This window comes from Dromiciops gliroides, chromosome 3 (assembly GCF_019393635.1).
Source record: "Dromiciops gliroides isolate mDroGli1 chromosome 3, mDroGli1.pri, whole genome shotgun sequence".
Taxonomy (NCBI): Eukaryota; Metazoa; Chordata; class Mammalia; order Microbiotheria; family Microbiotheriidae; genus Dromiciops; species Dromiciops gliroides.
In genome coordinates this window covers 133,229,332-133,252,445 of record NC_057863.1, presented here as the reverse complement: position 1 = coordinate 133,252,445, position 23,114 = coordinate 133,229,332, and the positions used below count along the sequence as shown (strand labels likewise).

Genomic DNA, 23,114 nt, shown 5'->3' with positions numbered 1-23,114 from the left:
CAAATGTTTATTGAATTGAATTCAATATAAAGCAATTTGACCTAAAATTAATCATATCTCCATCAAATCCTGACCTGCTAAGTTCCAGGCAATATGATAAACACTTGAGACAAAATTAATTAAAAGATAAAAAGTCTTTGGAAGCTCAAGAGACTTGCAAGCTAATGGGTGGGGAAGACAATACAGAAAGTGAGGCAGGGAAACATGGGAGAAGTGACACAAGGGGTACTCAACATGGAGGCACCTTTTTTATATTTTTAATTAATTTTAAACAAATACAAAATTTAAAAAATGAACATTTCCATGTACAAAAAGAACCTGAAAGGATTCAATATAAAATAATAAATTTACATTTCAAGAAAACCTATATAATAAATATTACACACTTTTCCAAAGCTACCAGTTTTTCCTTGCTTTCTTGTAGGTTTTCTTTTGTTCTCTGCTGTGGACTTTTTACTTCACTTTTCAGTCTCTTTCCCCCAAAGAAGGCCACAATTAACAATGGCACAATTACACAGAAATACACACACAAACACATAAAGAGTGAGAGAGAGTCAGACAGACATCGAGATAGACATGTATAAGCATACACTCCTACGCATTTAGGGAAGAGTGTACTATGCATATTTCCACTTGTCATTTTTTCTCTAAATGTGGATAGCATCTTCCTTCATAGGTTCAAGTCTTTCCATTTTTTTCCATTTTGTTCTTTTTTGAGGTTATAGAATACAATCATGTTTCCACATTAGTCATGTTGTGAGAGAAGAATTAGAAAAAAGCAGGGGGAAATCTGAAAGAAGCAAACAAAAAATAAAATCAAAGAAAGGACAATGGTATGCTTATATCTGCATTCAGCCTCCATAGATCATTTTCTGTATGTGGAGAGCATATTTCACGATAAATCTTTTAGCATTGTCTTGGATCATTGTATAGGTGAGAAGAGCTAAGTCTATCACTGTTGATCACCATGTAATGTTTATGTTTCTGTGTACAATGTTCTCCTGGTTCTGCTCACTTCATTCAGCATCAGTTCATTGTGATTCCTGGTTTTTCTGAAATCTGTCCTCTCATTATTTCTTACAGTACAATAGTATTCCATTACATTTATATACCACAACTTATTCAGCCATTCCCCAATTTATAGACATCCACTCAATTTCCTTTTCTACAGGGGGTGCTGGGACATATTAAAAATTGGAGTTGATAGCAGGTAGAGCAGCACATAAAAGGTAAGTGAAATGAAAGTATAGTTTCTCCTTCTTATAAATGAAAAATTGGGAGGTTTGGTACACCACCTTCCAACCAGATTAGAGAAGAGGCAGTGAAAGTTAGTATTAATCAAGGTTTGAATTAGCAACATGAGGGAGTAGGACAAACAGCAAAACAGTACATATTAAAAGTGATGAGCTTATCCTAGGAAAAGCTTCTTGTTCTTTAAAGTTTAAACTAGGCAGAGACAGATGCACATTCGAGAGTTTTAATGATTACAGTAAAAAACAAAACAAAACACCAGACTTGATTCAAAGAGATAAAAAGGGTGACTAAATATAGCTGAAAGGTACCATAGACTGAATTAATTTAAATATTTAGCATATATGTACCTAATAGAATTACATTCAGATACTTAAAGAAAAAGATAAATGAGTGGCTGGAAGAAATAAAAAAGCAAAACTATAGTAGAGAAAGCTTCAATCTCTCCTTTTTAAATTTTATCAGACCTTAATTTTTTTAATTACATGTAATGATAATTTTCAACATTCACTTTTGTAAGATTTTGAGTTCCAAATTTTTCCCACTTTTTTTACCTCTATAACACCCAAAACCAGAAATCAATCTGATATAGGTTACACATTATACTTGTGTTGAACCTATTTCCACTTTAGTTATGTTGTAAAAATAGTCAGAACAAAAGAAAAAAAAACACAAAAAAGAAGAAACAACAACAACAAAAAAGCAACAACAAAAGTGAAAATTGTATGATTCAATATCAGACTCCATAGCTCTTTTTCTGGATGAGAAGAGCATTTTCCTTCATGAATCTTTTGACCTTTTCTTGAATGGCTGACAAGAGTTAAGTCTATTACAGTTGATCATCACACAATATTGCTGATACTGTCTACAACATTCTCTTCATTCTACTAATTTTACTCAGCATCAATTCATGTAAGTCTTTCCAGGTTTTTCTGAAATCCATCTGCTTATGGTTACTTATAGCACAAAAAATATTCCATTACATCCAAATACCACAACTTATTTATCCATTCCCCAATTGATGAACATCCCCTCAATTTCAAATTCTTTGCCACCACAAAGAGTATAACTATAAATATTTTTGTACATATAGGTCCTTTCCCCCTCTTTATGATATCTTTGGGATACAGAACTAGTAGTGGTATTGCTGGGTCAAATGGTATGCACAGTTTTATAGCCTTTTGGGCATCATTCCAAATTGTTCTCCAGAATGGGTGTATCAGTTCCCATTTCTCCACATCTTCTCCAACATTTATCATTTCCCTTTTTTGTCATGTTAGCTAATTGGATAGGTGTGAGATGGTACCTCAGAGTAGTTTTAATTTGCATTTCTCTAATCAGTAGGAATTGAGAACATTTTTTCATATGGCTGTAGATAGTTTTAATTTTGTTATCTGAAAACTGCCTGTTCATATCCTTTGACAATTTTTCAATTGGGGGATGACTTGTTATATATATTATATATACATACATACACACACATATACATACACACATATATATACATATATATATTTGATTCAGTTCTCTCTATATTTTAGATATGAGGCCTTTATCAAAAACACATTCGATAAAACATGTTTTCCATGTTTCTGCTTTCCTTCTAATCTTGTTTGCATTGGTTTTGTTTGTGCTAAAACTTTAATTTAATGTAGTCAAAATGATCCATGTTACATTTTGTAATATTCTTTATTGCATCTTTCATCATAAATTCATCCCCACTACATATCTTCTGACAAATAAATTATTTCGTCTTTTTAAATTTGGTTATGGCATAACTCTTTATGTCTAGATTTGTACCCATTTTTACTTTACTTCTGTGTATGGTGTAAGATATTGGTCATACTCTGAAAAAAAAAGAGTTTGGTCTATGCATAGTTTTTGCCATACTCTTTTCCAGCTGTCCCAGGAGTTTTTTTTTTTTTTTTCAAATAGTGAGTTCTTATCCCAGAAACTGGAGTATTTACTTTATCAACCAGGAGATTGCTATATTCATTTGTTGCTATGTTTTGTGTGCCTAAACCATTCCACTGATCCACCACACAAAAATAAACTCAAAATTGGTACAAGATATAGATATAAAGGTTGCTAGCATAAACAAATTTTTAAAAGAAAAGAATAATTTACTATTTTGTTTTTTTGCATAAATATCCATTAAAGAGATTGGTTTCTGTTTGGTTCTTATTGGTTTAGGTATCAGCACCATATTTTTCTCATAAAAGGAATTTGGTAGGATTCCTTCTTCACGTATGTTTTCCAAATAATTTGTATAATGTTGGGACTAATTGTTCTTTAAATATTTGGTAGAATTCACTTGTAAACCCACCTGGCTCTAGATATTTTTTCTTAGGGAGTTCATTGATGGCTTATTCATTTTTTTTCTAATATGGGCTTATTTAAGGGTTTTATTTCCTCTTCTGTTAACCTGGGCAATTTTTATCTTTGTAAATACTTATCCATTTGATTTACATTGTCAAATTTATTGGCATGAAGTTGGGCAAAATATCTCCTACTTATTGCTTTAATTTCCTCTTCATTGATGGTGAGTTCATCCTTTTCATTTTTTATGCTGGTAATTTGGTTTTATTTTATCTTTTTTTAATCAAATTATTCCAATTTGTATCTAGCTTGTTGTCTTTTTAAAATAACTACCTCTTACTTTTATTTATTAATTCTATATTTTCTTACTTTCAATTTTATTAATATCTCCTTTAATCTTAAGAATTGACAATTTGGTATTTACTTGGGGATTTTTAATTTTTTTTCTTTTTTCTAGCTTTTTTATTTGCATTCCCAATTTATTGATCGCTTTCTCATTTTATTCATATAAGCATTTAGAGATATAAAGTTTCTCCTAAAAACTGCTTTGGCTACAACTCATAAGTTTTTGTATGTTGTCTCATTATTCTTATTTTCTTGGCTGAAGTTACTGATTATTTCTATGATTTGTCACTTGAACCACTGATTCTTTAAGATGAAATTATTTAGTTTCCAATTATTTTTTGTCTATCTTTCCATATCCCTTTATTACATGTAATTTTTATTGCATCATAATCTGAAAAGTATACATTTATTATTTCTTCCTTTCTGCATTTGACTGAGGTTTTTATGCACCAATACATGGTTAATTTTTGTGTATGTGTCATGTATCATCATTGAGAAAATTATATATACTTTTCTATCCACATTCATTTTTCTCCTGAGGTCTATCATATCTAAATTTTTTGGAATGCTTCATGAATTTTCATGTCATCCTTTCTCAGGATCCATGCTAATCTTCTCTGTATCATTCCAATTTCAGGATATGTCCTGCCAAAGAAACCACTATCTTATTTAAATGTTCTAAAATTCTATTCATATACTTAACTTCTTTCTTATTAATTTTCTGTTTATATTTATCTAGTTGTGTGAAGGGGAGGTTGAGGTCCCCCTTATATAGAGTTTGGCTATCTATTCCTTCCTGTAACTCATTTAATTTCTTCTCTAAGAATTTGGATGCTGTACCACTTGGAGCATTCATGTTTAGTGTTGGTATCACATTGTCCATAGTACCTTTTAGCAAGATGTAGTTTCCCTCCTTATCTCTTTTAATCAGGTCATTTTTTTCTTTTGCTTTGTCTGAGATAAGGTTTGCTACCCTGGATTTTTTTCTAACTTCAGGTGAAGCATAATAATATATTCTGTGTCAACCTTTTACCTTTATTCTTAGTATCTTGCTGTTTCAGATGTGTTTCTTGTAAACATATCTGAGGATTTTGGTTTTTAATCCATTATGCTATCTGCTTCCATTTTGTAGGAGAGAACAGTTCAACCCATTTATATTCACATTTATGATTACTTTGTATTTCCCAGTATCCTATTGTTTTTTCTTGTTCATACTTTTCTCTTTCCTTTCCTGTACCTTCTCACTAGTGTTTTTTTCTGCCCACTTCAGTCTACTCTCCCTTCTATCAGCCTCATTTCCCTTTTATCCTTCCCAGTTCCTCCCTTCTATCAACACTCTACCATTCCCTTTCCCCTTTCCCATTTTACTTCCTGACAGAGTAAGGTAAAATTCTTTACTCAATTGAGTGTGTATGTTATTTCCTCTTTGAGCCAAATCATATGAGAGTTGGGTCAAAACAATGCTTACTCCTCCCTCCATTCCCTCTATTTTAATGGGTCTTTTTTGCCTCTTCTTGTGATGTGATTCACCCCATTCTGCCTTCCCTTTCTTCTTTTCCCATTAGAATCCTTTTTATTGCCCCATAAGGTTTATTCTTTTTTTTAATGTCATTAAATCACATACAACTTATACCCACATATTCTGACTGTGTGTACTCCTCCTACCTGCCTTAATAAGGTATAGTTCTCAAGAGTTACAAGTATCTTCTTCCCATGTAGGGGTACAAACATTTTAACCTTTATGAGTAATATTTTCCCCTTTTTTACCTTTCCATGAATCTCTTGAGTCTTGTATTTGTAGATTGAATTTCTTATTAAGTTCTGTGCTTTTCATTATGAAAGTTTTAAAGTCCCCTATTTCATTAAATGTCCATTTTTCCCACTGAAAGATTATGTTTAATTTTATTGGGTAGTGCATTTCTACTTGTAATCCCAGTTCCTTTGCCCTCCAGGAATATAATATTCCAAGCTGTCTGATCATTTAATGTTGAAGCTGCCAGGTCCTGTGTATTTCTAATTGTTGTTCCTTGATATTTAAATTGTTTCTTTCTGGCTGCTTGCAGTATTTTCTACTTTACTTGATAGTTCTGGAATTTAGCTACAATAATCCTTCTGGTTTTCCTTTTGTTGTCTCTTTCAGGAAGTGATTGGTGAAGTCTTTCAATGTCTAATTTTTCCTCTGGTTGTAAGACATTGAGGCAGTTCTACTTGATAATGTCCTGAAATATGCTGTCTAGGCTCATTTTTATTATTGTTTATTTGTTTGTTTCTGTTTCTGTTTTTTTGTTTTTTTTTTATCATGGTCCTCAGGTAGTCCAATTGTTTTTGTATTGTTGTTCCTGGATCTGTTTTCTAGGTCTTTGTTTATTTATTAATTTTTTTCGGAATAGGTATTTTACATTATCTTCTACTTTTATATTCTTTTGATTCTGCTTTACTTCTTCCTATTGTCTCAATGTGCCAATAGCTTACTTCTGCATAATTCTGATTCTTAGGGAATTATTCTCCCTTTCCAATTTTCCAATTGCAGTTTTTAAGACATTATTTTCTTTTTTGAAAGTATTGACTTTCTCTTGCATACTTTCATTTCTTTTCCCAATTTTTCTTCTACCTCTTTATTTGGTTTATAAAATCCTTGTTGAGCTCTGCTAAGAGGGCTTTTTGGTCTCAAGACCAATTCCTCTTCCCCTTTAAAGCCTCATATGTAGGCATTTTATCATTCTTATCTTCCTCTGAGTTTATGTTATGAGCCTCCCTGTCACCATACTAATTGTCAATGGTGATGATTCTTTTTTGTTTCTTGTTCATATTTTTACTTTAGCCTCTTTTGTGCCTTTCAAGGTTGAGTTCTCCTCCTGTGATACAGCAGGCACTGTTGAAAACTTCTTTTGCTGGGAACCGGGGGGGCAAGTCACCATATTTCTGCTCTGAGATGTCAGCAGTTTGCAACTTCTCCTGTACTAAAATGGTCCAACAAAAGAAACAAATATATAAACAAACAAGTAAACAAACAAACGAATGAAAGAATGTATGAATACATAAATAAATGAATAAACAAATAAACAGATAAAGTAAACAAATAAATAAATAGGTGAAAGGATGAATAAACAAACAAATAAATAAATAGATGAATAGAGAAATAAACAAGCATAAATAACTAAATAAGAGAAAAACAAACAAATAAATTAATTAATAAGTAAATAAATAAAATTTAAAAAATGGCCCAGATTCGTTGGGCCTGTTGGGTAGCCAATACCCCAGTTTGCAGATTGCCTTCTGTGTTGGGTCTGGATGCCTCATAACTGATCTGCTATGCCACTAGCTTGCTAGAATTGCAGGTCCTCAGCTGCTGAGCTGTGGTGTGCTAGCTTTCCCAGACACGCTCAGTACTGAGCTGTACTCCACTTTTACACAGATGAAACATATCTTTCCTCAAGATCTAGGTTATCTTAAGTTGCAAGATTGGTTCTTTGTATTTGTTTTGTTTTTTGTTTTTTGTTTTTTGTTTTTTTTGCAGATTTTGCAGATTCAGAATCTTCTTAGAGGCATAATTTAACATTGTTTATGTGCAAAATTTGTGAAAACTTAGGCAGCGTCATGGTTTCACTGTGTCATCTTGGCTCCACCTCTGGAACTCCTCTAGACTCTTTTTTTTTTTTTATCATGACTTTGAGGTGGCTCAAAATTTTTCAAATTATCTCTCCTTCAAATATTTTCCAGGTCAGTAGTTTTTCCAATGACCTATTTCACATTTCCTTCTATTTTCTATTCTTTTGGTTTTGTTTTACTGTTTCTTTATATCTCATAATGCAATTAGCTTTTTTAAGGAGTTATTTTCTTCAGTGAGTGTTTATACCTCCTTTTCCATTTGGCCAGTTTGGCTTTTCAAGTCATTTATTTCCTCAGTGGCTTTTTGTACCTCTTTTAACATTTGGTCTAATCTGTTTTTTTAAGATATTTTCTTCAGTATTTTTTTGTGTCTCATTTACCAAGCTGTTGACTTTTTTTCATGATTTTCTTGGATCACTCAGATTTCTTTTCCCATTTTTTCCACCATCTTTCTAACTTTATTTTCAAAGTCCTTTTGAGCCATTCTGTGGACTAAGACCAATTCCTTTTTTTCTTGGAAGCTTGGATGTAAGATCTTTGATTTTGTTTTCTTCTGAAAGTGTATTTTGAAATTCTTGTCACCATATTAACTTTCTGTGGTCACATGTTTTTCCTGTTGTTTTCTCACTTTCCCATGCTATTTATTAAATTTTAATTTTTTGTTAAAATGGAACTCTGCTTACAGGGTAGAGGGCACACTGTCTCTAACTTCATAGGCTTTTGGCAACTGTTTTTTTTGTTTGTTTGTTTGGTTTTTTTTGCGGGGCAATGGGGGTTAAGTGACTTGCCCAGGGTCACACAGCTAGTAAGTGTTAAGTGTCTGAGGCCAGATTTGAACTCAGGTATTCCTGAATCCAGGGCCGGTGCTCTATCCACTGTGCCATCTAGCTGCCCCGTTGGCAGCTGTTTTAAGAGATACTTCTAGGGATTTGTAAATTTTCAGTTCTTCCATGATGGTATGATTTAAGGAGAGGTATGTTTACTACTCCCCTGGACTGTGCTCTGGTTTGCCAGTGACCACAAGCCTGCTTTTCTTACCTGTAACTGTGAGGACTTCCTGATCCATGGTGGCCACAACGTCTGGTGTGCTAGTGCTCTTCCCAGACCTGGTATTGCTGCCCAAGGCTGTGACCTGGACCTGAGCATGGATAAAACATTCAAGTCCTGCCTCAGTGACAGCAAAAATACCCCTATAATCTCCTTCTGGCCAATTGTTTGACCTCATTAACCTCTGTGGGCTGAGTTTCAGAGGTAGTTGCTGTTCCTGCTGTTTCAGTGGCTCCAAAGGTCTGTTCCTGTTATTTATTATTTTGGGGGGGGGGATAGTGGGGGGCTGGGTTTCTGCTGGCACAGCCTTTTATGGATTTTGCTCCACATTTCCCCTTGTGCAACAGACCTTTCCTGCCAATATTCTATGTTTTATTTGGCTGGTAAATTATTTCACCCCATCCTTTAGTGGGTTCTGCTCCTCCAGAAATAGTCTTATGACACTCTTTAAAGGTATTTGCAGGGTTTGGGGGAGAGCACAGGTGAGAAACTGCCTTTCCTATGCCATCTTAACTCCTGTTTATTCATTTTTCAAGATAAAGGAGAGTCAGATAAAAAGAGAGTTCAGGATTTGAAGAAAGAATACGGAACATAGAAAGAACTTTCTAAACACAAGTCCTGTGAGGTAGAAAAAAAGTTATTTTTGATTGGAGAAAATAAGAATTATGGGAAATTTTCTAGCAGACTTGTCCATACTGTGTATACCATTAACACATTAAGCTCATAAATTACAAAATCCCAGAAGCTGGAAAGGACTGTGAGCCAAACACATATAAGAACCAAAAGCAGGCACTGTTTAAAAATACTGTAGTATCTTAAATTTTGCAGTACACCTTTTTATAAGAACCATTTGAGGGAGGTCAACAGGTATTTCAATCATCATTTTTAACGAGAAATTAAGGGTTATGTGATGTTTAAAATCTAATGTGTGGTTGCCTTGTTTCTTCCTCAGTATGGGGGAAGAAGTAGGCAAGATTTACTTATAAGCTAGAAATGTCAGCACCAGTTTTGGCATTGAGCATTTATTAAAAACCAAAGAGAGAACACATGGAGTACAGAAAGTATAGAAAGAAAATCTCCCTTAGGGTTCTGACTGGCCTCCTTCTTCTCTTTTCTTTCTGCCACCAACCCAAGTTTTCAGAACCAAAAAAAAAAAACCAGAGCCAAGAAGGCTGCCTCACTTCCTACTTCATGTTCCCCTCCCAGGGAAGGGGAGATACTTCAAGCTGATTGGTTGGTAGTCCACAGCCTCTGAGAACAACACCCCACTGAGGGCCAGCTAGCTGTGGTCTCAATTTAATCAACCTTAAGTAGGTTCTCAGTCAGTCTCTCAGTCAGTATTACCCAATTAAATCAATTCTAAGTCAATCTTCAGGTGGGGCCCCTGGGAATTTGCCAAATTCCATTATTTTCTCACAGTTATTAATTGACTTTCCCTTGATCATACAGCTAATGTAAGACTGGTAAATTGAAACTAGATTTTGCTGGTGCTAGGAAGCTATATTATGCCTTAATATATCTTACAAATGGTCATCCAAGCATTATGTGAATGCTTCTAGGGAAAGATATCCCACTTCTCCAAAAAACAAGCAAACACCCACCACCACCACCACCAACAACAACACCAACAAAACCAAAAAGATAAAACAAGGAATAGAAAAGTTTCATTCTTCAAGTCAGACACCAGAAGGAAAGATGAAACATCCTGGCATTGTATATTTGCAACAATTTCAAAAGCTATAAAATCTCAAAAAATGTTCCTGCAGTCCATAATGCTGTGGATTTTTTTCTTAATATTTCCTCCTCCCCTTCTTCCCAGTGTTACTTTACTGGAAAACAAAAACAAACAAACAAAACCTATGTGTATCATGCACATATTCATACCTCCAGTATATTTCAGGCTCCCAAAAGTCATTATACTTTTCCAAACAATGCCTATGTGTATCATGCACATATTCATACCTCCAGTATATTTCAGGCTCCCAAAAGTCATTATACTTTTCAAAGAATCCATAGCTGCTCAGGGTCTCCTGAATATTTCTTCTCTGCTCGGTGAAGACTGTGGGAATTCTGCCAAGCTTCTGATTCCTTTGAAAACAAGGCAAAGTGTAATGATTATACCCTTTATTGAATCCAATACACCTGGCATTGGCAGGAGCCTCTCAAGTTATTTTACTACTAGTAGGTGTTTCAAATCTTGAAGTTTTCATATTCTAAGCAGAACTCAAAGATCCGGGTACCAGATTCTTGACTCTTAGAAACTACATTGGAGGCGGAGCCAAGATGGCAGAGAGTAGCCAGCAAATCATGTGAGCTCTCCTTCTATTCCCTCAAAAAGAACATTAAATCAAGCCTCTAGACGGATTCTGAAATGATACAAACTGCAAAGAGACAGAGAGACACAGTCTTCCAACCAGAGATAATTTAGAAGTCTTCAGGAAAGGTTGGTCTCACTCGGGCAAAAGGGAGGCTCAACTCACCACAGCGCAGCGCATGGGAGAGGGTCGGGACAAGTCAGTAGGAAGCTGTGGGCCACAGTCGAACAACTGAGGCCCTTGGATCCTGGCACAAGTTGGTGGTGCAGTAGGACAGTGGCAAAACCCAGCTGCACCAGCCTAGAGGGCAGGTTGTCAGCTGGAGGGCCACCCACAGGACAGGCATGACCAGGCCCACTGATCGCAGCATGCTCAGGTCAGACAGGAAGTCCAGGGCAGGGAAAAATATACAAGCCATAGATGCCTCAGTGTAGAGAGCCAATAAGACAGCCCCTATATCCCAACACAAGCAGCTTGAAACAGGGACTCTGGTGCCCCCAGAGGAGACCTCAACTTAAATATATATAAGCTGCAATATGTCTAAGAAACAAAAAAAGAGCTCTCACCATTGAGAGCTTCTGTGTTGACAGGGAAGAGGCAAACAGAAATTCAGATGAGGACAATACTCCCAAATTGCCTACATGTGAAGCCTGAAGAGGGAAGACAAATTGGTCTCAAGAACAAAAATCCTTCCGGGAAGAGCTCAAAAAGTATTTTAAAAATCAATTGAGAAAAATGAAAGCAACACAAGAAAATTATGAAAAAAGAATCAGCAGCTTGGAAAAGGAAGCACAAAAATTGACTGAAGAAAATATTTCCTTAAAAAATCCATCTGACCAAATGGAAAAAAAGGTGCTTAATCTCACTGAAGAAAACAATGCCTTAAAAATTAAATTTGGACAGTTGGAAGATAATGAATCTATGAGACAGCAGGAATCAGTCAAGCAGAATCAAAAGAAGGAAAAAAATAGAACAAAATGTGAAATACCTAATTGGAAAGACAACTGATCTGGAAAACAGATCTAGGAGAGATAATTTGAGAATCACTGGACTGCCTGAAAGCCACAATCAGAAAAAGAGTCTAGACAACATATTCCAGGAAGTTATTAAGGAGAATTGTCCTGATATTATAGAAAGAAAGGATAAAATTGTCATTGAAAGAATCCATCAACCACCTCCTGAAAGAGACCCCAAAAGGAAAAATCCAAGGAATATTGTAGCCAAATTCCAGAACTATCAGATGAAGGAGAAAATACTACATGCAGCCAGAAAGAAGCAATTTAAATATCATGGAGCCATGGTCAGGATTGCTCAGAACCTAGCAATTTCAACAGTAAAGGATTGCAAGGCTTGAAATATGATATTCCACAAGGCAAAGGAGCTTAGACTGCAGGCAAGAATCTAATACCCAGTAAAACTGATCATTCTCTTTCAGGGGAAAAGATGGACATTCAATGACACTGGGGACTTTCAAGGTTTCCTGATGAAAAGACCAGAATTGAATAGAAAATTTGATCTTAACATACAAGACTCAAGAAAAGTTTAAAAAGGTAAACAGGGGGGAAAATTTTACTTATCGAGTTTAAACTGTTTACATCCCTACACAGGAATATAACTCTTGAGAACTGTATGTGTATTTGGGCAGACAGAAGTATTATACACAGAGGGTATAAATATAAATTGCCTTTGATGTGATGATATAAAGGAAATTAAGGGGATAAAAAGACTTTATAGGGAGAAGAGGAAAGGGGAGGTGGAATGGGGTGAATTACATCATATGAAGAGGTGAAAAAACCTATTAAAATAGAGGGAAAGAAGGGAGGGGCAAACATTGTTTCAACCCTAATCTCATTAGATTTGATTCAAAGAGGGAATCAAATATACATTCATTTGGATAAAGAAACTTAGCTTAGGGGAATGGGAAGGGAGAGGACTGATAGAAGGGCGCACAAAAGCAAGGGTAAAGAAAAGGGAGGGGTATGATAAAAACGGAGGCCAGATTGGGGGGAGGCAGAGGTAAGAAGCAAAACGTTGGTGAGGAGGAATAGGGTGAAAGAAGAGGGGGAAGTACAAAGGGTGCAAATAGAATGGAGGGGAATAGAAAGTTAGTAATAACTGTGAATGTGAATGGGATGAACTTTGCTATAAAACAGAAGTGAATTGCAGAATGGATTAAAAATCAGAATCCTAAAATATGCTATTTATAAGAAACAAATTTGAAGCAGAGAGATACACACAGAGTAAAGGTAAAAGGCTAGAGCAGAATACATTATGCCTCAGCTATAGGAAAAAAAAAAGCAGGGGTAACAATCCTTATATTAGAAAAAGCAAAGGCAAAAATAGATCTCATTAAAAGAAATAAGGAAGGAAAATACATTTTGCTAAAAGGAACTATAGATAATGAAGCAATATACATATTAAATATGTATACACCAAATGGTATAGTATCCAAACTCTTAGAGGAGAAGTTAAATGAGTTACAAGAGGTATTAGACAGTAATACTACACTAGTGGGGGATCTGAACATTCCCTTCTGAGAATTAGATAAATCTAGCTGAAAAATAAACAAGAAAGAAGTGAAAGAGTTGAATAGAGTACTAGAAAGTTAGACATAATAGATGTCTGGAGAAAATTGAATGGGGATAGAAAGGAATATACCCCTTTTTCTCAGCAGTACCTGGAATATTTTCTTTTTTGTTGTTGTTTGTGTGTGTGTCTGTGTGTGTGTTGTTTTTTTTGTGTGTGGGGGGGGGCAATGGGGGTCAAGTGACTTGCCCAGAGTCACACAGCTAGTAAGTGTCAAGTGTCTGAGGCCAGATTTGAACTTAGGTACTCCTGACTCCAGGGCTGGTACTTTATCCACTGCGCCACCTAGCAGCCCCCTATACCTGGCATATTTTTAAAAATTGACCATGTTTTAGGGCACAAATACATCATAGTCAAATGTAGAAAGGCAGAAATAGTAAATGCATCCTTCTCAGATCATGATGCAATAAAAATTGCATGTAAGAAAAACCCATGGAAGAGTAGACTGAAAATCAATTGGAAACCAAATAATTTCATTCTAAAGAATGAATGGGTCAAACAACAAATCATGGAAACAATCAATAACTTTATCCAAGAGAATGACAATAATGAGACAACATACCAAAATCTATGGGATGCAGCCAAAGCAGGGTTTAGGGCAAAATTTATAACTCTAACTGCTTACATGAATAAAAAAGAGAAAGAGGAGATCAATGAATTGGGCACGCAACTCAAAAAGCAAGAAAAAGAACAAATTAGAAATCCACAATTAGATACTAAATGAGAAATCCTGAAAATCAAAGGAGAAATTAATAAAATTGAAAACAAGAAAACTATAGAATTCATTGATAAAACTAAGATCTGGTTTTATGAAAAAAAAACCAATAAAATAGATAAAATATTAGTTAAATTGATTTAAAAAAGAATGAAGAAAACCACATTACCAGTATCAAAAATGAAAGGGGTGATGTTACCACTAATGAAGTGGAAATTAAATCAATAATTAGGAATTATTTTCCCCAACTGTATGCCCATAAATTTGACAATGTAAATGAAATGGAAAAATATTTACAAAAATATAAACTGCCTAGGTTAACTGAAGAGGAAATAAAATCCTTAAATAAGCCCATATTAGAAAAAGAAATTGAAGAACTACACAATCCAATATTATACAAATTATTTGGAAAAATAGGTGAAGAAGGAGTTCTACCAAATTCGTTGTATGACACAAATATGGTGGTGATACCAAAACCAGGCAGAGCAAAAACAGAGAAAGAAAATTATAGACCAATTTCCCTAATGAATATTGATGCTACAATCTTAAATAAGATATTAGCAAGGAGAATGCAGTAAGTGATTACCAGGATCATGCACTATGACCAGGTGGGATTTATACCAGGAATGCAGGGCTAGATCGACATTAGGAAAACTATTAACAAAATGAACCATATCAATAAGAAAAGTAACCAAAATCATATGATTATGTCAATAGTTGCAGAGAAGGCTTTTGACAAGATACTGCACCCATTCCTAATAAAAACACTAGAGAGTTTAGGAATAGGTGGAGCTTTCCTTAAAATAGTAAGCAGTACCTACCTAAAACCATCAGCAAGCATTATATGTAATGGAGTTAGAGGCCTTCCCAATAATATCAGGGGGGAAACAGGGATGTCCATTATAACCTCTATTATTCAATATTGTACTAGAAATGTTAGCGTTAGCAATCAAAGAAGAAAAGTAATTAAAGGAATTAGAATAGGCAAGGAGGAAACAAAACTATTGCTCTTTGCAGATATATGATCATATATTTAGAGAATGCTAGAGAATCAACTCAAAAATCCCTTGAAACAATTAACAATTTTAGCAAAGTAGCAGGATATAAAATAAATCCACATAAATCATCAGCATTTCTATACATGACCAACAAAGTCCAGCAGCAAGAGATAGAAAGCGAATTTCCATTTAAAGTAATGGTAGATAAGATAAAATACTTGGGAGTCTATTTGCTAAGACAAACCCAGGAACTCTATGAACACAAGTACCAAACACTTTTCACACAAATAAAATCAGATCTAAATAATTGGAAAGAAATCAATTGCTCATGGATAGGCATACCTAATATAGTAAAAATGACAATTCTACCTAAATTAATTTACTTATTCAGTACCAATCAGACTACCTAAAAATTATTTTATAGAGCTAGAAAAACAATAACAAAATTCATCTGGAAAAACAAAAAGTCAAGAATATCAAGGGACATAATGAAAAAAAAATGCACAGGTAGGTGGGTTAGCTGTACCAAATCTGGAGCTTTACTATAAAGCGTCAGTCATCAAAACTATCTGGTACTGGCTAAGAAATAGAGTGCAGGATCAATGGAATAGGCTAGGCACAGGAGACACAGTAGTAAATGACATTAGTAATGTAGTGTTTGATAAACCCAAAGACTCCAGCTTCTGGAATAGGAACTCAGTATTTGACAAAAAACTGTTGGGAAGATAGTATGGCAAAAATTAGGCATAGACCAACATCTTACAACTTATACTAAAATAAGGTCAAAATGGGCACATGATTTAGATATAAGAGGTGATACCATACATAAATTAGGAGGAGAAGGAATAGTCTACCTATCAGATCTTTGGAAAGGAGAACAGTTTATGACCAAACAAGAGATAGAGAATATTATGAAATGCAAAATTGATGTATTTATTACATTAAATTTAAAAGGTTTTTGTACAAATAGAAGCAAGGCTTCCAAAATTTGAAGGGATACAGAAAGCTGGGAAATAATTTTTATGGCCAGTACTTCTGATAAACATCTCATTTTTTAAATATATAGGGAACTAAATCAAATTTATATGAATCCAAGTCATTCCCCAATTGATAAATGGTCAAAGGATACGAACAGGCAGTTTTCTGATGAAGAAATCAAAGCTATTTATTCCCATATGAAAAAATGCTCTAAATCTCTAATGATTAGTGAGATGTAAATTAAAACAACTCTGAGGTACCACCTGACACCTATCAGATTGGCTAATATGACAAAAAAGGAAAATAATAAATGTTGGAGAAGCTGTGGGAAAATTGGAACACTCATGCATTGTTGGTGGAGTTGTGAACTGATCCAACCATTCTGGAGAGCAATCTGGAATTATGCCCAAAGGACTATAAAGCAGTGCATACCCTTTGAACCAGCAATAAGACTCTTGGGTCTTTTTCCCAAGAAGATCATAAAAAAGGGAAAAGGACCCACATGTAAAAGAATATTTATAGCTATTCTTTTTGTGGTGGCAAGGAATTGGAAATTGAGGGGTTGCCCATCAATTGGGGAATGACTGAACAAGTTGTGCTATACGAATGTAATGGAATTCTATTTTGCTGTAAGAAACAATTAGCAGGAGGAGTTCAGAGAAATGTGGAAGGACTTGCATGAACTGATGATGAGTGAGATGAGCAGAACCAGAATAACATCGTACACAGTATCATCACCATTGTGTGTTGATCTATTGTGATGGACTAGATTCTTCTCACAAATGTACAGGAGAGTTCCAGGGGACTCATGATGCAAGGGGATCTCCAAATCCATAAAAAAAAAAAAAAAAAAACTGTGGAATATAGATGCTGATTGAACCATACTATTTCTTTTGCTTTTGGTGCTGTTGTTTTTCTATTTTGAGGTTTTTCCTCATTGTCCTGATTCTTCTCTCATAACATGACTAATGCAGAAATATGTTTAATGTTATATATATATATATATATATATATATATATATATATATATATATATATATATAAGATTATCTGCTTCTAGGGGAAGGGGGAGGGAGGAGAGGAAGGGGGAAAAATCTGAAATTTGAAAGCTTGTATAAACAAATGTTGAGAAATATATTTACATGTAACTGGGTAAAAATTACTTTTATCAAAAAAAAAAAAAAAAGAAACTACATTGCATACTATGCAGGAACTCTGCAATGGGCAGGACACCACAACAGCTGGGAAGAGAAAGTGGTGATTAAATCATTCCTTATACCATCCTGGGGTCACTCAGTGGAAAGCTCTTCTAAAAATTATCTCTACTTTCTCTGAAGCTCAATACCTAGAGCTGTCTTGAAATCATTAATCCTTCTCATTCACCTATCCTGTGCGAGTTGATCTCCTTATCTCTACTCTTACCTATTGGGCATCTCTAACTAGATGTATTCTAGAGCCACATACTCAGAATACTCAAATAATAACTTGTCTTTTCTTTAAAACTCATGCCTTTTCAGTAATAGAGAAATTCTCTGTTACTCTTTAGGCTTCCACCATTCTTCTGGTTATGCAGCTTTACAAACTATTTGTCATCTCACTTTCAATTAGCTCAAATATCCAATTAGTTACTAATCTTTGTCATTTCTTTTATATGTCTCCCTTCTCCACTCACACAGACACTATCTTATTTCAGGCCCTCATCATCTCTTGTATTTGCCACATAATCTGCCATTTGGTTTCTGAGTCAAATCCTTCCCTATTCCAACTCATCTTCCAAACAGCTATTAAAGTGATTTTTTAAAGTTCAGAATTCATTATATTACCTTTTATCCAACAAAATCTAAGGACTCCTTCTTTCCTAAAGATCAAATATAAATTCCTATATTTAAGTTTAAAGTTGTTTTTTGTTTTTGTTTATTTGTTTTTGATAAACTGAACTCCCCCTGAATTCTACTCTTCTTAAATTTAATTCCTCAGGACATACTGTGTGATCTAGCTATAGTGGACTACTTGCTGTTCTGCAATTACAGTGCCTTATTTCCTAGTTCCATGCATTTTCCTTGATTGTGTCCCATTCCTGGAAATTAATACTATTTTATTTCTACTTCTTTAAAGTCAAGTTCAATTGCAATTTTCTTTCTGAGACCATTCCAGGTCCCACCCTAGTTGCTATTATATCACTTCCCAAAACTACCTTGTGCTCATTAAAAACAAAAGAAAACAAAACAAAACATTCTGTATGTACTTATACGTGTGCATATTTTCTTTCTAATTAAAATTAAAGTTCTTTCAGATCAGGGACTTTTCGACTTTTATTTCTATTTATTACCACAGTACCTAGCATATAATAAATCAATAATGATTTATTGATGGCTCAATCTCTTTATTCACCAATAAAACTGAGTGCTCAGGGGGCAGCTAGGTGGTGCATTAGATAAAACATGGGCTCTGGATTCAGAAGGACCTGCCCAGGTTCACACAACTAGTAAATGTCAAGTGTCTGAGATCGGATTTGAACTCAGATCCTCCTCAATCCAGAGCCTTTGCTTTATCCACAGCACCATCCAGCTGCCCCTCATGTCAGAATACATTAATTAATTACAGACTAAAAAGGATAGGGAAAAACAATTCCTATGTATTGAAGATAGCTGAATTTAAATTGTAATTTATTAGTTTGTCTTAATAAAAATTAGACATTCAACTTTTTTTTTGTTGAACAAAGCATGATGTTTATTTCTGAATATAAAACTTTTTTGGGGGTAGCTAGGTGGTGCAGTGGATAGAGGACTGATCCTGGATTTAGGAGGTCCTGAGTTCAAATCCAGGCTCAGACACTTGACACTTACTAGCTGTGTGACCCTAGGCAAGTCACTCAACCCCAATTGCTTCACAAGAAGAAAAGAAAACAACAAAAAAGAAAACTTTTCATCTAATCCATGAGGACTGAAGATAATCAATTTCAACTGAAGACAATCTTGGAAAGGTAGTGCATCTGAGCAAAATTTTTCCCTTTCTCCCACCCCACCTTATAGTACTCAGCCTGAAGTTTGCTGTTCCTTAATTTACTTCCCATTGTTTATTTGTTTGTTTTTTTGTCATGTGAGTAAAAAAAAAACAAAACTGTGGCATATGTAACAACTAAAGAAGTTAGTGCCATCCTAATTAAAATTTATGAAAGGGTGGATTTAATCTAATTGAAATGATCAGATATCCATAAATTAATGACTCCAAAAAAAGATGTAAGCCTGAAGCTTAAATGGCTCCAGAAAGATTATAATCACTGAAAGGGCTTCCTTATCAAAATTCCTATTGCCTTCCAACTAAAGTTCAAACTCTTAAGCTTGGAATTCAAGACCTTGTACAACTTGATACTGCCTTACTTTTTCAGATTTACTTTATATTACTTTCCTCTATTCAACCAAACAAGAACTGTAGCTTCAAAGCATTTTCATTTTCACAGCTCTTTGCCTTTTCTCTGCCTAACTCCTGGGTCTAGAAATCCCTCAATTACCTTTCTTTACCTGCTAAATTTTGGCCTATTCTTTAAAAACAGAATTAACTTCTAGCTCTGTTGGGAAGCCTTCTCTGTTGCCTCTAATATCTTTCCTCCTCAGACCACATTGTTTGTTTTATAAAACCCTAATATAGTTAATCATAAAATATTTCCTATCATATGACAGGCAGTGTGCATAGAATAGAAAGGGCTAGAGTCAAGAAGGATCAAGTTTCATCTTTGATGTATACTGGCTTGTGACCTGAGCAAGTCCATTATCCTGTGGGAATATGCTGACCTACACAGATAGATTTTTTACACTAGCTTAATATATGTAATATGGTGATGAAATGACAAGTCTAATATACATGCATAGATATAACTGGACATATATAATGTGTGAATATGTATTTATTTGTGTGTGTATCTTTCTTTCTATATATATCCATATTTGTGTGTGTATCTCTCTATATATTTATCTATCAATATACATACACACACAATTATATGTGTATGCATTAAAACCTCTCATGATATCCTGGAAAAGGCACTTAAAATGTTTTTTGTTTGTTATTCAGAGCCAATCAGCAGATATTTATTAAGCATTTATGTGTGCTGTGCATTGTGTTGGGCCCTAAGGATATATGGACAAAAAGAAACATCCCCTGTCTTAGAGAAACTTATGTTGTATTGTATTACTAGCATTTCAAGGTTTCCATCAGAAGGCTCTCAGAATATATGAATTAAGATAATTTTAAGTAATTTATTATAATTTGTGTACTCAAAAATTATAACAATTAAATTCATGTACCTGTTTATTTCTGAAATTTCTTCCAGATTAAGAAGTGAACTTGATTTTTTTTCTTTTTTAGTTGTGGTAAAAATTATTTGTGGTAAAGATTAATATTGAAAGTTTTAGCTGAATCATTTGGGAGGGGTCATACCTGGCCCACCCTGAGATTATGTATGCTACTGAGAGGGACCTCCCATTTTGGGGGAGGAAAAATGGAATGCCAGTCCTCCCCTTTTGGGGGGAGGAAAAAACAGAACACAACCGGAAAGGAGGCAACTTCTGGGAGGAGGAATGTGTTCAAAAGTTCTTGCTTTGGCACCCTGGAGGATCATTCTGGTGGCGTCCTGGACCTGGCAGAAGCACGTGTTTTGCTCTGTTTTGGGTGACTGCATTTCTAAAGAGTAACTGTAGACTGACCGGGTTTGGTGAGTTTAACCCTAAATTCCTTTGAACCAGCTTAATTGGGAATGCTCTGGGATTGCATAGGATAACCTTAGAGTTAAGACTATCTATCTGTATTTCTACTTCCTTATTTTCTTAATTTGTTTCATCTTTGTGGTTTAATTAATTCCCAATTAATAAAACCTCATTGTTTATTAACTAAAGCTCAGGGGCTCCTTTTCTTATTGGCCTGGGAGGAATATATAAAGAGGAAAGTTCAAAGGGGAGATTAAACCTAAAAGAGATCCTCATATTTCCAGGACACCAATATTAAGGCAAGTCACCCAAATAACGCTCCATATGTGAAATTTTGGCCCTCACAAAGTGAAACTCACTCCAGACAAAAAATAGAAGGCACTGAATGAGAAAAATAAAGGAGTAAGGAAAGTTAAACATAGTAAGTTAGTTACTAGGAAATTAGTTCTTTGGACATGACAATTCTTGTTCTTTTTTTGCATGCAAAGATTGTAAAAAAAAAAACTCAAGGAGAAAGATTAATAAGTATGAAGAAGATAATATAAAGTCCTTAAGATCAGGGATATCCCCTTCTCTTCCTCCTCCTCCTCCTCCTTCTTCTTTCTTCTTCTCTCTCTTTTCCTTGTCCTCCTCCTCCTTCTGCTTCTTCATTTCTGATGCCCTTCATAGTTACTGGCACATAGTAATTGCTGAATAAGTGCTTGTTGATTGATTGATAAGGAAATAATGAAAAGCTTTTTAAAAAATAATTCAAAACAAAATAATAAAAGGTAGTATAACAGAGAACATACTAACTACTAGCATATATATTGCTTCTAGCCTGCAAAGAGAGTGGTGAAGTGAAGGACTGAATAGAAATACTAGATAATATTAATTCTTTCCCATTACTTGTGTTATGGTTAAGCAATTATTTTTTTACCATGATTACTAGAGCTATTTCTTGAGGTTTGCCTGTACTTTGAAAGCAACTTTCTTCATTCTAAATCACCAGGTTGCTAAATTTGACAGGGTATTGACAGTGTTGACTCTTTGTAGGGAGAGCTAAGTTTTGAAATGAGTTGCTCTGAACCTCTTAACTACACAGAAATCTCTCTTTATTCCAGCAATATATTCCATTATTGTTAAATTTTCCAAGATATATGTTTCAAAAAGCAACTTTTTGAGGGCCACATTGTTCTTCCCTGCCCCATCCTAAACTGCTGCTACAAGCTAGAAAAAGAGAATTATATTATGAACCAGAGCTAAACAGGCCTGTTGTCTTCAGAGCATACAATGTGTTTCATGCTGTCAATTCTTAAGACACTTCCTAACAGTGAATACTTATCTTTAGAAAACTCAATCTTTCAGTAATATAGAGAAGAGTTCTTTATAGGACTGGACAAATTAAAATAGTACCTACTGTGTGATGAGTGGCCAAATTTCTCTTCCTAGATGGATCACAGACACTGCCATAAGCAAATGTCCTGAGGTTGTCACTTTCTGGTGAATGTTTTCACCCTCGTTCCTTGATAGCCTTTGACAAAACGTTTTGTGACACAGAGACACTTGCCTCCTATAAAATAACACTGCTTCAGGGAGTTATGTTTTGTATTAGGCATTTTTTTTTTCTGTAAATGACCTCTAGTGAACAGCAAGACCAGTTGCAGCAGTTCCTGTTTTTCAGCATTTCCTTTTCACCTCATATTGGAAAAAAAGACTTATTTGTTGAAGATAGAGGATTCCAGAGACCTGGAAAAGGTGTCCTGTCTACTTTACTCTTACACCAACCTCATTGTAGATGCTTACCATGTTAGTTTCTACATCAGCAAATGGAAATCAAGAATCCTGATTAGTGGGTACAGACTTTTTTAGTTATCCTGCAAATTCCACTAAACTACTTTATAAAAAAGAAGTAGTTTGGAAGCAAAAGACCCTATTTCCTTCTCAATAAAAAAGAAAAAGGAAAAAAAATAAAAAACAAAAAATATTATTAAAATATGAAATATATCCTACAATGCTGATCTTATCATTATATTACAGAAACTCTCAAGCATGCTTATTTCTATTTCTTTCTTTTCCCCCCTTTTTTGGGGGGGCAATGATGGTTAAGTGACGTGCTGAGGGTCACACAGCTAGTAAGTATCAAGTGTCTGAGGTCAGATTTGAACTCAGGGCCTCCTGAATCCAGGGCCAGTGCTTTATGTACTGCACCACCGAGCTGCCCCCCACTTCTTTTTATTTCATAGCGTTAAAATATATATTCATCAAC

The 23,114-nt window shown here is 34.8% G+C and overlaps 1 non-coding gene across 1 annotated transcript; it reads right to left on the bottom strand.

The window, feature by feature from the left end:
• Nucleotides 1–4,469: 4,469 nt before the first annotated feature.
• On the bottom strand, nucleotides 4,470–4,573 carry LOC122752224. Its single transcript, XR_006356012.1, has one exon. It is a non-coding gene; the product is annotated as a U6 spliceosomal RNA (small nuclear RNA).
• Nucleotides 4,574–23,114: the final 18,541 nt, after the last annotated feature.